Source organism: Theropithecus gelada, chromosome X (assembly GCF_003255815.1).
Source record: "Theropithecus gelada isolate Dixy chromosome X, Tgel_1.0, whole genome shotgun sequence".
In the NCBI taxonomy this organism is placed as follows: domain Eukaryota; kingdom Metazoa; phylum Chordata; class Mammalia; order Primates; family Cercopithecidae; genus Theropithecus; species Theropithecus gelada.
The window spans coordinates 13,876,240-13,881,928 of NC_037689.1; the positions used below are offsets into that span (position 1 = coordinate 13,876,240).

The following is a 5,689-nucleotide window of genomic DNA, read 5'->3' on the forward strand; positions in this document are numbered from 1 at the left end:
AATCATTCTCAAACTCTTCCAAAAAATACTAGAGGAGGGAATACTTCAAAACTCTTTGAGGCCAAATTCAGACAAGGACATTATAAGAGAAGAAAATTACAGGTCAATATCCCTGATGAACATAGGTGCAAAAATCCTAAAAAATACTAGCAAACAAAATTCTACAGCATATAAAAGTAATTATTCACTAAAATCAAATGGGATTTATTTCAGGGATGCAATGATGTTTCAACATACCAAATCAATAAATGCGATACAACACATCCTGGGAGGGAGTACTGGATTACCTCAGCCCTAAGGTACCCTGGGTATTTGGGATGGCCCACATCAGACCCAAGATAAAAGGAGTCTCTGATTTTCTAATTCAAAGGTATATTTCACATGCAGAGCACATTGGAAAATATAATCAGCAATAGACACTCTCTGACAGGCAAGCATTTCTCCAGCCATCTAAATAGCAGCTGACCTCAAGTTATAACGGAACTAAGATTCCTTAAAAAAAAAACTAAACTTTTCCCAAACATAAATGGAATCAACATGTGAAGACACTGGTAAAATGATCAACAGCTCCCCAAAAGCAGAGTCTTATTTTGTTTACCTTTGTACTTCTAGTCCAGTCATTGGGATAGTAAATAAGTATCAAATGAATGAATGAAAGCCTTAGTTTAAGTTTTTAAGACAGAAACTACCAATAATTATTTCTTTGGCATAAAAGGTGTGGGAGTCTATTTTCAAATACATGTAGGAATCAATGAGTTAAGTAAAGTGAAACAGATTTCTTTACTGCACAAATTCTCGGAGCCTTTATTATGTTAAGCTATATTTTAAGTCACCAGGCCAGGGAGATGACACATGCTTAATTCCCTCAACTTACTTAACCACTAAACTCATTTTTCCCCCGTGAAGCATTTCAAAATCCCAAAGAATTTTGGGACATTCTAACTCCAAAGACTGATTAAAAATTGCAAAGCATAAATAATAGCAAAATCGAATTGCTATGGGAGATTCCAGCAGGTGGGTGTAGGCAATATAAGAAAGGAGAAATGGGAGCATAATGATTTGGGATTCCACATTAACTGATCATGGCTACTGGTAAAAATTAGACATCTAAACACAAGACAAAGAGTACTGTAAGGGATCTGGTGTAGTTCCCACAATCATGACACGCCCTTGCTGACAAATTAATCTTCTCCATCTTTGGATTCCATAACCAGTATTACCGTTAGACCTGGGAAACTAGGGTCCTCACCTAGGTCCCTCACCTATGGGGAGGTCTACACTTATTTCATGCCATCTTATATCACACATTCCTGATCGTGGCAAACAAGTCGGACTCAAAAGTTTAGAAGGCCCTGCACTATATCTCCTCCAGTGTGCCCTTCACATGAAGCAAGAAATCCATAGGACCAAGGGACCATATCCACTCAAAGCCCACATCTCCCCATCGAGGTCAAACTCTGGATCTCAGGACCCTGAGATTCCCTGCCCAACATTTCCAAGCCACTTCCAGTACCTATGCAGTTCTGTCTTTTGGATCCATTATTCTGAGAGCAAACTGTGCTACGGGGTGACTGCTGGTTGGGGTGATAGGGGTGATGGAATTTAGTCACACGGTCTAGAATAGCCACCAAAGGCTCCTAGTGGTTCAGGACAGAGCCAGAGGTGGAAAGAAATGGAGATAGGGGCTGCATGGCTTGGGGAGTGGGGCTCCACCGATCTTCTTGCCTTAAGCTCTGCAAATATTAAGGGCAGTCCTGCCCTTAGGAGTACAATCTTCCTGTTCAATGAGCCCATGTGGGAAATACATGGCAATGCTGCAGAAACAGTTACTTATTCCAGTACAATTACTTATGACTTCCTCATCCTTTACAGAATTATGAATTGTCAGATAACAGTGGCATTTCCAAGATTTATCTCCAGCATCTCATTGCACTTCCAAACCTCATGCTTTGCAGGTATGTACCATAGATGCACTCATGTACATGGCTATTTTAATTATATGTAACACAACCAAGAGGAAATTTTCAAAGGCTTCTAAATAGTCTGTCACAGTCATGCACTTGCATTAATTCACAAAAAAAAAAAATCATTAAAAATTAAGCAGACTGCCTCATCCAATAGGCTACATTGTGATAATAGGAAATGCCATGGGTCTACCCAATGGATGACCTCCTTCTAGCTCATATTTAATCTGAAAACTGAAAAATGAAGGTGTTGAGAGGACATGAAGCCAGGAAGTATTGGCAGCACTGAGAAGCAGTAGACAGAGATTCCTCAGAGAGGGAGACAACCACTAAGCCAGGCAAACAGAGAAGCCATTCCTAAATAATAGCTGGCTCAAATTGGCAAAGAACATTAGAGGAAATATCTTAATATAAGTCGGAGCCGGGAGCCTTAACTGCAGTTTCAGAAATAGCAGCTCAGTGCTGGGTAAGGACTACAAAGAATGCGAAAAAGGATCAACAAATCCTAAGTAGAGAGATTTGGACCGAATCTGAACAGAAGCAAGGTTTTCAGACATATCTGGCCAAGACAAACCACTTTTTGTTAAAAATGTGTATATAGACAGATTAATTTCAGAACTCTGCTGAATCATTTAAATTTGGTATGTGTAAGTTAATTGTTAACTATATGTAATTCTTATTCCATGCCATGGGCTCAATTATTTTCAACCAACTGTTTGCTGTTTTTGTAGATTCCTCCATTAAAGACTTGCCCTAAGATGCCTTTAGCAATAAACTGCCACATTCTGTGAACTTCAACCGACCATTTCAATAAGGAGGTCAAGCCCTTATTGAATTTTCTGTCACTTGCAGTAGTGTTTGAAAAACTCATCCAATCATAAGACTCAACTGAATCATCTGTTAAACTGGTGGTTCTCAAATTGTAGTGAGCATCAAAGTCAACTAGAGGGCTTGTTCAAACAGATTATTAGAGAATCTTACACACTGGGAATTAAGAGATTCCAATAATTTGCATTTCTAATAAATTTCCAGGTGATGCTGACGCTGCTGTTCCACGGACCACCCTGTGAGAACCATTGTATTAAACACTCTGGATGCCCAGAATTCCACCTCCAATCCATGGAATCAGAATCACAGACTCAGGATCCTATTTTTAACAAACATTCATGATGATTATTCTGGTCTAAATATACCACATCTTTTATATGCACTAAATTTCATGTTCCTTCTCTGTTGAGGAGTTTCTCAAACCCTGATCAGGGTCCATTACCCTTATTCTACACAGTATTCTCAAACTCTTGATTATCTAATTCCCCAACTCAGAGCAGGTTCAAAGCTATCTACTGTGTGGTGTGGAACTGGCTCTTTTTTGTTTGTTTGTTTGGTTGGTTTTTTATCTATAATATGAGATTTTTTGTTTGTTTGCAGAAAATGTTTTGCTCTCAGGTGAGGGAGTTTATAATAAGTGACTTATTTATTACAGATACAAATTCCAAACCTAGTTTATTCTAAGCTTTTAAGTTCAACCTACAAATTGTATTATTCCGTTATTAAATCTAGTAAAGTTTAACAATCATGCAAATATTTTTGACTGACATTTGTCCCATTTAATTAAGTACCCTTCTGCATTTTCAACTGCCTGTAAGGGGATGGAATAATTTAATTTACTTTTTTTAGTTTATTTTTTTGAGATGGGATTTTGCTACGTTGCCCAGGCTGATCTCAAACTCCCAGACTCAAGCAATCCTCCTACCTCAGCCTTCTTAATAGCTGGGATTATAGGCATGCATTCTCAATGTACTTTTTAAGCCCCTTATATATCTGACAAACAAATAAAACCTTCCAAGCACTTAATCAATTCCTACGCACATAACAAATTAAAAGTATAGTGAATCTTAAAGTTTTCTTAAATGTCCTAGCATATTAATGGCCTTAAAATTATGGGCAAGCGGTCAGACAGGTTATGAGAAATTTATCCAGATATCATTTTAAAATTTGTAAGAATTGTGTAAAAAAATGGAAAATTGTGTCAAGGTTAAAGTATTTGAACCAAAACATGAAGACTTTCAAGTGTCTCAAGATGTAAAAGTTAAAACTTCCATACTGGTAAAGAAACCAAGAACCTACATTGGGTAAAGGACGCCCTCTTCACTAAATAGTGTTGGAAAAATTGGATATCCACATACAGAAGAATGAAACTCAATCCCCATCTCTCACTACATACAAAAATCAACTCAAGAGAACTTAAAGACTTAAATATAAGACTGAAACTCTAAAAAATACTAGAAGAAAACAGGGAAAATACTTTAGGACATTGATCTAGGCAAAGATTTCACGGTTAAGACCTCAAAAGCACAGACAACAAAAATAGTAACAGACAAATGTAACTATATTAAACTAAAAAGCTTCTGCACAGCAAAGGAAACAACAGAGTGAAGAGACAACCTGTTAATGGGAGAAAATATTTGCAAACTATTCATCTGACAAGGGACTAATATCCAGAATATACAAGGAACTCAAACAACAGTTTAAACACACACACACACACACACACACACACACACACAGATAATCCCATTAAAAAGTGGGCAAAGAACATGAATAGACATTTCTCAAAAGACATACGGCCTCCTGCAGTGTCACGGGCCACAGCGGGATAGGGAGCCTCTGGGAAGAGCGGCGCGGGAACCGGCACCCACCACTGGAGGGGCGGCGACAGCGGCAGGAGCGACCTAGAGAGTTGAGTGGAGCCGCCATGGCCGAGTTCCAGTCAAAAGTGAGCACGTGGACTAGCAGTCCTGCGCAGGGCGCCGGAGCCTCTGTGTCCACGCTGTGCATGGACCTGGGCTTCGTGCGCTCCCGCCTCAGGGTGTTCATGCTGCTGCAGCTGGTGCTGGGGCTGCTGGTGTGGGTCCTGATTGCAGACACCCCGTACCACCTGTACCCGGCCTATGGCTGGGTGATGTTCGTCGCTGTCTTCCTCTGGCTGGTGACAATCGTCTTATTCAACCTCTACCTGTTTCAGCTGCACATGAAGTTGTACAAGGCGCCCTGGCCACTAGTGTTAATGATCTTTAACATCATTGCCGCCATGCTCTATGTCACCGCCTTCATTGCCTGCTCTGCGGCAGTTGACCTGACGTACCTAAAGGGCACGCAGCCGTATAACCAGCGTGCAGTTGCCTCGTTCTTTGCGTGTTTGGTGATGGTCGCCTACGGAGTGAGCGCCTTCTTCAGCTATCAGGACTGGCGAGGAGTAGGCAGCAGTGCGTGCCACAGCTCCCCCTGGGGCTGAAGCCGCCGCTGGGTCGCAGAGCAGGGTCGCCCCCAAGCCCAAAGCTGGGGAGCCCTGCGCGGAGTCAGCCCTACAGGGACCACACTTGCTCCTCTCTACTCACCAGACACAAGCTCTCACAGCGCTAAGGAAGCAGGCCCAGGCTGGCAGGCATCTGGGCTTGCAGGAGGCCAACCGCTGAGACCTCCTCCCCATCTCCCTTATTCAGTGGAAGGTGACGGGGATCTGAGGCTGTGTCTCTGCCTTGTCTTTAGAGGACTTCAGCGTCCAAGGCTGGGGCCCACCCTTCTCACCAGCACTAAATGCCCTAACAAGGACTTCAGACCTGCAGCCCCAAACCCGCTGTAGTATAAGCCTAACAAACAACATGTAGCACCTTCGTCTTTGTTCCAGGAGAGCTGAGCAAGCTCGTGAAACTATTCTCCTTCCT

At 41.7% G+C, this 5,689-nt stretch overlaps 1 pseudogene; it reads left to right on the forward strand.

The window, feature by feature from the left end:
• Window positions 1–4,596: 4,596 nt before the first annotated feature.
• Window positions 4,597–5,259, forward strand: LOC112616345 (annotated as a pseudogene).
• The last annotated feature ends 430 nt before the right edge of the window (window positions 5,260–5,689 follow it).